This window comes from Sebastes fasciatus, chromosome 7 (assembly GCF_043250625.1).
Source record: "Sebastes fasciatus isolate fSebFas1 chromosome 7, fSebFas1.pri, whole genome shotgun sequence".
Classification (NCBI taxonomy): domain Eukaryota; kingdom Metazoa; phylum Chordata; class Actinopteri; order Perciformes; family Sebastidae; genus Sebastes; species Sebastes fasciatus.
This window is the reverse complement of record NC_133801.1, coordinates 19,863,960-19,869,959: the sequence shown is the minus strand read 5'-3', so window position 1 is coordinate 19,869,959 and position 6,000 is coordinate 19,863,960.

The window sequence follows — 6,000 nt, the reverse complement described above, 5'->3', positions numbered from 1 at the left end:
CACAGCCGAAAAAGACATATATATATAAATCTGTGCAAAAGACAGCTAGACATTTGATTAAAGTTAGGAAATATATCATAAAAGATGTTAAAATGTTTTAGAGTTGTCACAATACTGGCCTATAACTGCTTAACTACACCAAATGACTGGAGGGGTGACATTCCAGGGTGTGACCGTACTAAAGGTACAAACTGGCCTGACTGGCCGCTGAGTGAATTGTTTCATGTCAGTAACAAAGTATGGATGGCATCTGACTCTTCTTCTGTGTTTCTCTGTTTCAGAAGAATGTTCCTCCAGAGCTTTTCTGCTCTTGCGGCCTGGCGTGGGACAGATGACAATACCCGAGGTGGGATCGATGCACAATTTGCGCCCTCGAGTGCAGTACATGTGAGGAATGTGAAACGTCCCCTTCATCTCACCCCTGGGTCTGACCTTTAGTGTGGCCATATGCAAGTGGAGGAAAGGTTTGACTCACAGGAAGGAGACGAGTGAATCATTTGATTTTCCAAATACATCTAAATTGCACTGAGTTGGCTGAATTAAAAAGTCTTGTTATAAGCTGTTAGCTGTGTACATGGGCTATGCAGCAAAGCAGTGAGGTAAACAAGACCAAGCAGACTGCTGTCCTCTCTGTGTGTTATTGATTGACCTCAGCCTAATGCAGGTCATTTATTCAAATTACACACAGACACACAAACACGAGCACACAGTGTGGTAACGACATGCATGCACATGAGCTGCTTGTATTGTTCATTGTCCTCCGTTTACAGTGGCACAGGGGGAATGTTGATGGCCATCTGGGTCCTGAGGCAGTGCCAGGGTGTTTTGATCAGCTTTGACTGAACAGACAGCTATAACCTCCACTAGGTAACACACCCCACCTATCACTGGTCCTTTATTTTTATCAGACGCATCCAAGACTAAAGAAGAGGAGGAGGATTTTCTGTAGATATGATAATTAATTCAAAATAAACAAGAATGCAAAATCACACTCTAGCTCTCAATACTTCTGTGTACGTAAGCATAAAGTGTTAGCTGCCAAAATCTACACTTCAAATACTTCACCTAAGGGTACAAAACACTTGTCAACATTTCATAGTAACTGAGCATTTAGGGCAAAAACAAGCCGAAGGAAAATGTTGCTGTGGTGGAAGGGGAGGTGCAGTGCAGAGTTAAACATTTAAAGCTAGAACATATGGGCCACAGAAAAAGCTTTCCAACATATGGTGCGGTTTAAACTGTTCTCTCATAGATGCCTCGTGCGAAATGTACACAGCGTGTGAATAATTAACCCAAAAGTGTTTGTGAATGGGGGAGGGTCGTGTGAGAAAGAATATGTGTTAGGCATGGGGAAGAAAAACGAAGATTCACAGCTGTATGGAGCTTTCGACATAAATTGTTATCTAACCCTTTACCATTCCGCCAGCTTTTTTTAGAGGTGTACAGGGAGTCTTTAGGGGGAGATAATAGATCAACAGTAGATGTCAAATATAAGTGATGTACATCATCTGAAAGCTTCTAGCCATAAATCAGAAATAAACAAAAAAGCTCATCCTCTGAAATGCCTTAGGTCTCTAGTTTGTGGTTGTGAAGTTTCATGAGGCTGTGATTATCCTAGAGGTCACCATAGTTCATTTTATACAGTGATGTCAAGTTTTAAAAAATGGTCTCACTATATGAAATGGCTACTATGGGCACTAACGTCATCACACTTAAATACAAGTGGGCTCATTGGATCCACAAGAGTCTCAGCTTTACAGTGATACCCAATTTATGCAATTCCAAGACTGTTTCGGGACCCCAGTATGCAGAAATATTCAAACACATCATTTTAGAATAGGAGAAAATAACACATTATGTACAGCGTGCAAACAACTGCATGGTCTTTGCCCAAAACTTCATGTGATTATCATAAAGTGGGCATGTATGTCAGTACCTGAGGTCAGAGGTCAAGGGACCCCTTTGAAAATGTTGTAGTGTTATTTAGCGTACTTCCCGACAAGTTAGCATGACATGGTTGGTACCAATCGAGATTGTCTTGGCAAAGTTCAGGCATTGAACTTGTCATTCATCAATGAATGAATCATTAAAGGCCAACATATTTAGGCATTATTTGTCACTTTGCCAGTAGCTTTGGGTTGAAGCTGGTTCCATCCAGTATCCACCATCTGATCTGCAAAATATTATTGTAGTGCAAAGATCCAAATTCTTTTTATATTGTGTATTTCACCATGGTAACAGTTGAGACTGTTCCTGTGCGTGTGATTGATATGATTGATATTGGTATGTTATAATAAGAGTAGGGGTCCCAGAACAAGCACGTTTTGGGCAAAAATGCAAAATGATCCTAAATGAAAAAGACAGTCAGTAATTTAGATAATTAGATTGTTTAAATTGAAATCATATTTCATCTGTACATGAAGTCAGTGTGGTTATGAAAGGCAGGCTGTAACAGACACAGGTGGATGGTTGTAGGCAGGACATGGGAGTCTGATTACACAGCGTAAATCCGTGAATAATTTCGGGAGGCCCCTCCTGGTCACATAAGGCTCTACGAGATCAGACAGGGTTTAGGGGCCTTCCCGCCACTCCTGGACTACAGGGAAAACAGTGATGCTGAATCTACTCATGCTGTGTTTTCATGACACAGCACATTCCTTGTCCACCTTGCGGTTTATGGACACACGTTGTTATGATTATCTTCAGTGGAAGCTCTTTTTTTTGGTAGAATTCTTACAAAATACATTGTCACTTGGCGGTGAGCTTGCAGTCAGTGAAAGGTTTTTTGTACAGCGACTTGGTCCTGCTACATGACAACAGCAGAATTTAGTTACTGGATGGCACAATAAGATGTGGTATTCTGTTACCTTTCTGTCTCCACCTTTCTAATTTCTTTATTGTCAGTCTCCCAGTCCCCCACCTGTTCTTCTCACGATACCTGAGACAGCTGCGTTTTGTTGACCGACACTTTTTTTCGGTGTCCCAGTTTCAGAGGTCACATGATGCTTATGCTGTGTGCCTTTGTTCAGGTATATAATCAAGCAGTAACCCCACCAGTTAGTAGGGCTGCAACTAACAATTGTTTTCTCAATTAATCGATAGCTGTTTGGTCTATAAAATGTCAGAAAATGGTGAAAAATAACAATCCGTTTTTCCCAAAGTCCAAGATGACGTTCTCAAATATCTTGTTTTGTCCACAACTCAAATATATTCAGTTTACTGTCATAAAGGAGTAAAGAAACCAGAAAATATTCACATTTAAGAAGCTGAAATCAGAGAATTTTTACTTTTTCATCTTAAAAATTACTCAAACCGATTAATCGATTATCAAAATAGTTGGCGGTTAATTCAATAGTTGACAAATAATTGGTTAACAAAGAGAGAAAGAAAGAAAGTAGGGGAAATGTGAGCTTTTCAGATTTAACCATCACTTCTACCTTTGCATACCCGTATTTTTATTTCATGAGTTTTTATGATGGTGCATCAACAAACCTGCATACAGAGTTATACCATAACAAGAGTCTTCAGCCTCACTAGCAGCTGTTTAAGGCTGTACAGCAGTGTTTTGAGCTAAATGCTAACATCAGCATGCTAACATGCTGATCACAATGGCAATGCTAACATGCTGATGTTAAGCAGGCGTAACATTAATCATGTTCACCATCTTAGAAGCTGAAGCTGCATAAGCTTCGGACAGTATAAGTACCTATATGCAGTGAAACCAGTGGGCTACCTCCAGGGTCTGAAAAGTGAAGCCAATGCGGAAGTGCCTTAAACTTGCATTCTTTCTAATAGACAGCAGGGGGCGACTCCTCTGGTTGCAAAAAGAAGTCTGATTGTATAGAAGTCTATGATAAAATTACCTTAATTCTCACTTGATTTATTACCTCAGTAAACATTGTAAACATGAGTTTATGGTCTCAATCGCTAGTTTCAAGTCTTCTTCAATACAGCATGATGTTCATTTAGTAAATTATGGTCCCATTTAGAGTCAAATAGACCAAAAAGCAGGGTATGCTTTAGGGCGTGGCTACCTTGTGATTGACAGGTCGCTACCACGACGTTGTCCGGTCTGGGAGTTGTCCGTGTTTTCAACTTTAACCCTTTCACAGCGTGTTTTGAAAGCTAATTATAACCTTTTTGGTTGGTAAGACCAAAATGTCTTATTCAGCATTCGGTTTTGCTTAGCTCCATCCTCTCGTGTCACTCCTGGTTGCAAAAAACCAAGATGGCGACGGCCAAAATGTCAAACTCGAGGCTTCAAAACGGCAGTCCACAAACTAATGGGTGACGCCACTGTGACTACGTCCACTTCTTACACACGGCCTGTGAGTGAAAGAGAAATGAAGTGGTCAGTTAGACTGAGGCACAGGCACGGTAAATATATAAGTAGAGAATATTTAAACCAAAAATCAAACCTGTTGCCATGGATGTGCTCATGTCAACCGCATGCTCTAGGTGGTCAATATCATTGATTGAACACTCCTGTCTGCATTGATTTGTCGTTCTTGTTGTAAGAGATCGGCATGTAGATGACCAGTCAAATTTTGAGATGCTAAATCACAGCAAAAAACTCATCTCCACAGAATGTGCAGGTTGTGTGTGTGTGCCTCGTGTGTTTTTATAGATGGGGCCTACTCTAAAAAAACTCTCTCGGCTCTCATGTGCCCGCGGGTTTAGCTATTGAAGTCGTCCTTTCTCACAGAGCAATGCCCTATTTCACAGAATCACAGTGACTCCTCCAATCATTCACACAGTCAGTGGGAACAAAGAACAAGCTTGAGATAACAAACTGAGCACTGAGAGGACAGCTTCCTATCAGCCTGAGTTATGGTCCTGTGGGTTTTCTTTGGTGTTAAAGTTGCTTTTCCCACAAAATTTCTAACAGCGGGTCCCTGTTTATAAGGGGCTTGGATTGTTGTTTGAGGGTAAGCTAACACCAGGCTTTCTTGGACCCCTACACACACATTTTGAGCTATCAGACTGTAGTCTTCAGTATTTCAGACAATGAGAGTCTGTCTCTTATTACGGGTTTCGATGCACACCTTGCCAAAAACCGCAGGGTGGTAGCCAGGAAACCATGATTTCTTGAAAATTTGATACCGCTCGTTGACTGTTTCCATCCCAAACTTTCACTCTCACTCACTTTCATTATTAGTTTTTGCCACCACTCGTCCTTGAAAAATATCAGAATGAAAGGAGAAGGATGTGGCGTCTATGTAATGAAACCCTGCTTCTCAATTATAATTCTTTGTCATTCAAACATACTGGACGATGATGATGGGGATGAATGATTCATTAGATGAACTGTATTGCTGTGGTTATCTTGTGGTTCCACATGCATTACCCTTTGATGATATAACTACAACAATAATGGTATTCTTTGTTGAATTGGTACTTGGGAGGAGAGCAAATAAGCACAGAGGAGGGAGGTCTCATCAAAGTCCAGTGGCAGTCTCTCTGCACAGCTGTGTAGGCGCAGAGCCTCTGCTCCTCAGCTACCCAGTTTAAATGCTAACCTAATAAAAGGGAATAGTAGATTAATGTTGACAGAGTTTATTTTTTTTATTTTAGCTTTAACATTGGGTGTAATTTTCAATTAATTTTCCTCACTTTGAAAGTTTTCTAAATTCTCATTCAGCTGCATGATTTGCATAGTATGCTCAAGGGAATTGGCATACAGCTGTTCTTTTCACTGCGTGGTGCAGTACTTAGGCTCTATTAGTTTCAGGTTGCTAGTTTCAGGTAAGTTTAAATCAAGCAGAAAATGAATTACGTAAACACGCATGATTGTAAATAGCCTATATACTTCATCTAAACATGAAAATGCTACTAACATTCATTGGCTTGCTGGGAGGCAAAACTCTACTTTTGTGTGCAAAGTCTCAAACTACAGTATATCTATTATATTCTATCAGTAATTCGGCCCAGAACATCTGCTGTTCTAGATGTATTACAACTCCTGCACCATATTGGGAGAAATAAACATGATCATTGGCT